The following is a 6,000-nucleotide window of genomic DNA, read 5'->3' on the forward strand; positions in this document are numbered from 1 at the left end:
TGGTCATCTTTGCACATTTTTTTTCCCCCCAAACATACCAGATTTGAAATTGTCATCAAAAGTGCTCTGTTGCTTAGTGAAATATAAAGTTGATCCTTGAACAACTTGGGGGTTGGGGTGCCGACCCACCACGCAGTTGAAAGTCCACACATAGCTTTACAGTCAGCCCTCCATATCTGTGGTTCCACGTCCATAGGTTTAACCAACCGCAGAGCTCTTGTAGTACCTATTTATTTTAAAAAATCCACCTGTTAGTGGACCTGCACAGTTCCAACCTGTGTTGCTCAAGAGTCAACTGTACTCCCAAATTTTCTTGTATCCACAAATAACAAGTTTTCTTTTTTTTCTTCTAAATTTACAGAAGATTTGCCAATTAAATTTTCTAGTTTTTTTTTTTAAGGTGAGAATACCTTTAACATTTTTCTGATTATACATGTTCATTATAAAATTAAAATTTAAAAAGAAGATAATATAAAACATCCTATATTCTACCACCCAGAGTAACAACTGCTAAGATATTTTTGGTGAGCATCTTGATAATCTTTTCAATCACTTTCTAATTATCTTTGCAGTATCTCATATATGTTTAAACACCTGAGTGCTTTTGCCAGCAGAATGTTATGTCAAATTATAATTTTGCCTATTTACATATCTGACATTGTCTAAAGGATGGAGCCAAATATAAATACAGAAAGAAATGCCTGTATACAATATGATATATAATAATACATAATATATTCACAGTATATGTAATGCTATGAAAGTCTTGGGAGGCCAAAAAATATTTCATCGCAAAGAGTTTTTAAAGATTGAGGGACTTTCCTGGTGGCGCAGTGGTTAAGAATCCGCCTGCCAATGCAGGGGACACGGGTTTGAGCCCTGGTCCAGGAAGATCCCACATGCCGCGGAGCAACGAAGCCCGTGCACCACAACTACTGAGGCTGCGCTCTAGAGCCCATGAGCCACAACTGCTGAGCCCACGTGCCACAACTACTGAAGCCCGTGCACCTAGAGCCCGTGCTCCGCAACAAGAGAAGCCACCGCAATGAGAAGCCCGCGCACCACAACAAAGAGTAGCCTCCACTCTCCGCACCTAGAGAAAGCCTGCGTGCAGTAGCAAAGACCCAATGCAACCCCAAAAATTAATTAATTAATTTTTTAAAATTAAAAAAAGAAAGATTGAAAAAAGTATCAGAGCACAAAAACAAGTCCTATGGGAAAATGCCAGGATCGCTAAAATAACTGCGAGTGCCCATGTAACATTTATAATACCACTGCTGTTAATTTGCTTTAATTCATTTTTCCTTTTGAAATTGTGGTTTTACCACGAGTAGTTGCAATAGAGAGCGTACTGTGGCATGCATGATTTCCGTGTTCTACTTTTTTTGTTTGTTTGTTTTTGGCTGCGCTGCGTGGCTTGCAGGATCTTAGTTCCTGACCAGGGACTGAACCCCCAGGCCCTTGGCAGTGAAAGCCCAGAGTACTAACCACTGGACTGCCCGGGAGTTCCCTATTTCTGTGTTCTAGATATGGAAATAGATTCAGAGAAGTTAAATAACTTCCCAAGGTCTCACAGCAAATAAATGGTGGATTTTGAAGTAATATTCAGGTGCTTTTTTGGTAAACTTAATTTTTTCTGATTGCTTACTCTCCTAAGCACATTATGTGCCCCCCCCTTTTTTTAATTTAAATTCACATTTTCTGGTGTCCGTTCTACTATTCTTCTCTGCCTCTCGAAGAAGAAACTCTATTTAAATGGAAAAGGGGACATTCCATATCCCTCCAGAAATATATTTTCAGTGGTCTTTATGAAAAAAAACTGGGATATGGAGGCATAATCCTGTATTTTAATTTTTTTCTTGAGGACACTGGTGTTTGCTTCTTAGTGCCTTTTTATTTCCCTCTTCATTTATAGCCAGGATTTACCAGACTTTTTAGTCTCATGACTCCTTTACACTCTTAGAAATTATTGAGAACCTAACTTTTGTGTATATTTGTTATATACATTGTTATTTACCATGTAGAAATTAAAACCAAGATACTTTTAAAACCATTTTTTAAATAAAAAAGTTAATGTTAATATAAGTAACATTTTTATGAAAAATAACTTTTCAAAAAAATTTAGTGGCAAGAGTGGTATTGTTTTACATTTTTCAAATCTCTCTAATGTCTGGCTTAAGAAGATTGCTCTATTCTGCTATCTGCTTCTTCATTCAATCTGTTTCAATATCTAAGTTGTGTAACCTCTGGAACACTTCATATACTCGTGAGAGGAGAGTGAAGAAGGCAGATAACATCATTTTGGTATTATTGTGAAATAGTTTTGAACTTAAGAGCCCCCGGAAGGGTCTTAGGGTCCCTGTACCATACATTGAGAGTTGCTGCTCTAGACAGTAGGCACAGTGATGCGTGTTGAAGACCCAAGGCCTAATCTGTCCTCTGGAACTAATGGGATCCAAAACCAGAAAAACAAAGGAAACAATTGATTTACAAAAGAGTCTAATACATTCATTCTATAAATTTGTAGTGAAACTGATCAAGACCCAAAAAACAGACAAGATAACTGCAAGTTTTGATAAGTGCACTTAAGAGTGCAAAGGAGAAAGAATAGAAGACCAAAGATATCTCCTTTAGACAGGGTGACCAGGAGAGGCCTCTGAAGAAGTGACACTTAAGCTGAGACCCAGCCACGTGGAGAGAGAGTCCTCTGAACTAGGAAGTAATTTAGAGCTGCCTTAAGTTATTTATTTCCTTGTTTATTATCTGCTCCTCCCACAAGGATATAACCTCTCTGAGGAGAGGGTCTGTTTCTTGGTTGTCCGTTGTTATATTCCCAGCACCTCGTACAGTACCTGGCACATAGATGCACAGTGCAGATTTCTGAATCAGTGAAACAAGTCCTTGAGAGCAGCAAGCAGAAGGAGAGGGGCACAAAGTAAGGCTCAGGGAGCAGTCCCACGAGGCTGTGTAGGCCATCAGAGGTTAGGGTTGTATTCCAGGCACACTGGGAATTTAGAGCAGAAGGAGGACATGTCCCACTTCGGTTTAAGGCTACTTTTTCAGCTGTATGGAAGATGGGCTGGAGGGGAGCAATAGTGGAGTGACACCACGTAGGCTTTTGCAGGACTCCAGTTGAGAAATGACAGCCTGTACTAAGAGCAGTAGTGATAGAGAAAAGCGGCAGAATCGAGGTGTATTTTGGACCTGGCACTGACACGACTCGCTAATGGAATTAATTTGGAGAATGAGGCTAGGAAGTGACGACTAGATTTACTTCTTGAACACCTGAGCAGGTGGTGCCAGTGTATGGAGATGAGACGGTTCACGGGCCTAGCGTGGGGAGGGCCAGGTCAGGAGGCAAAGATCAAGGGTACTCTTATGAGGACAGTTAGTCCCCTCACCCAAGGCTTCACTTTCCGAGGTGTCAGTCACCCACGGTCAACCTTGGTCTGTAAATACGAGATGGAAAATTCCAGAGATGATCAATAAGTTTTCAATTGCACACTTCTGAGCAGCGTGATGACATCTTGGCCGACCTGGGACGTGAATCATCCCTTTGTCCAACGTATCTCGCCCCTTAGTCATTTAGTAGCCGTCAGGGTTATCAGATTGACTGTCACAGTATCACAGTGCTTGTGTTCGGGTCACCCTTATCTTACTTAACAGTGACCCCAGAGCACACGAGGAGTGATGCTGGCAATTCATATATGCCAAAGAGAATCCATAAAGTACTTCCTTTAAGTGAAAGGGTGAAAGTTCTCGACTGAGTAAGGAAAGGGAAAAAGTCATATGCTGAGGTTGCCACCATCTTCAGTAAAAACAAATAGGAAAAAGAAATTTGTGCTAGTTTTGCTGTCGCACCTCAAACTGCAAAAGTTACGAACACAGTGAGTAGTCATACAAGATATTTTGAGAGAGACCACATTCGCCTTTCATCACAGTATAACTGTTCTATTATTGTTGTTAATCCCTTACTGTGCCTAACTGGTAAAATACTTTATCATAGGCATGTATGTATAGGAAAAGCCATGGTATATATAGGGTTCAGTACTATCTGTGGTTTCAGGCATCCACTGGGGTCTTGGAACTTATCCCAGGTAAATAAGGAGTATGTTCAATTTGAGATGTTTGTTTAACACCTAAGTGGATGTGTCAGCTAGACACCGTGGATATTCAAGTCTGGAATTCGGAGTAGAGGTCAGGGCTGGAGACAAAAAGTTGGGAATCTTAACCATAAAGATATTTAAGTTCATGGGAATTGAGGCAGTCACTTAGGGAAAAAGCATAAGAGAAATGTCTCAAGGCCAAGCCTTGAGGAACCCCAGCACTTAGGTTGGATAGAGGAAAGGGAGCCAGAAGGGGGAGTGAAGAGTGGCCAGTGAGGTGGGGGGAAAACCAGGAGGGCAGTTGGTGAGGATGAATGCTCTCTTCCTTCCTAGGTGTAAGAACACATACGAACAGCAGAGAGTACATTCGGGGGCGGGGAAGAAGCCCCAGAAAGAGGCTTGGCTGGAGGTGAGCCTCTGTCCAAGTCTTAAAGGGTCTGTAGGAGTAATCCTAGCACAGACGGGGAAAGTAGGCATTTTCTAGGCAGAGAGAACAGTCCTGCAGACAAGGAGCAGGGAAATGAATATTCGAGGAAGTTACGAATTAGAACAGGAGGAGATGATGAGCAATGAGGCTTGAGAAGTGGGCAGGAATCACCATATCACAAAGGGCCTTCCATGTAATAGGGTTGGAGGACTTTTTATTCCTTATTATATAAGATGCTCATTATAGAAAATATGTAAAAACAAGAAGTCAAAAAGGAAACTACTTCCCAGAGATCTTATTATCTATCTTCCTATACATTTCCTTACATAGTTGAAACTCTGTATGTTTACAGCTTTTTGTTTTTATGTTTTCCTTAAGAAGTTTTGTTAAACACTTCTCCATGACACCAAAGGCTTCATAAACATCTTTTTAAATGACTAGACACTATTTCATAACGTAATCAAAACAAATTAATTTCTTTAATGTTCTGTGTTTATTTCCAACATGTCAAACTTACCCAGGATGCTTTAAAATATTTTTGTATTTTGCACAAATTTCTTTTAAAAATCCTTGGTAGACGTCAAACAGCTTTCTACCGAACTTTCGCAATTTACTCTTGGCAGACTTCCGCCTCAGATTGTTTAGAACAATCACCATGGATGCGGTGCGAAGGCTGGATGGGGGCGGGCTGGGGGGTGGAGACCGGTGTGGGCCCGGTGAGAGGACCTGGGCATCCCGCAGCCCGGCTACCGGTGTGGGACGTAGCCTGGGAGCTCGTCAGAAACGCAGAACCTCAGGTCCCAGTCCAGACCTACCTAATTCGAACCTGCATGTTAACCAGATGCCCAGACTCCTCTGCCCATTCAAGTGTGAGAAGCACTGATCTAGAACGGTGGTTTCAAATTGCACACTTAGAATCACCTGGGGAGCTTTAAAAAATTCCAACGTCCCGGTTGCACCCCATTCCTATCAAATCTCCGACAGTGAAACCAAAATACAAAACCTGTAAGTGATCCCAACGTGCAGCCAATTTTGAGAACCTGTGATCTAGGGGCGTAGGGTGGACGGAAACGTTAACAATGGCCAGTTGGGCTCAGGTGGCTGAGGAGCAGGTATGAGAGCGAAACGTACTCTGCACCGCATAGCTCCGCTCTGCGTTTGCAATTTTGCACAACGTACACGTAGCGCCCGTGTAGAAGAACTAACAAGAGTGGGAAGGCCTAATGTCGGTACCCTGAATCAGGCGCTAAGCCAGCCAGGCCAGGGCAGGTGGCCCTTCACCTACGGTAGCGCTCCCCACCCCCGCGCCCCGCCCCTCCGAGCGCCCGGAGGAGACTTGGGGCGCAGGCGCACTCGCTGCCGCGGCTGTGTCGGCCTCCGCTGACGTCAGGACGCCTCGCGGGTTAGTCCCCCGCCCCGGCCCCCGAGTTCCGCGCGGGCCGGGCTGGGGCGGGGCGTCAGGCCAGC

The sequence above is a fragment of the Phocoena phocoena genome, chromosome 2 (genome assembly GCF_963924675.1).
Source record: "Phocoena phocoena chromosome 2, mPhoPho1.1, whole genome shotgun sequence".
Taxonomy (NCBI): domain Eukaryota; kingdom Metazoa; phylum Chordata; class Mammalia; order Artiodactyla; family Phocoenidae; genus Phocoena; species Phocoena phocoena.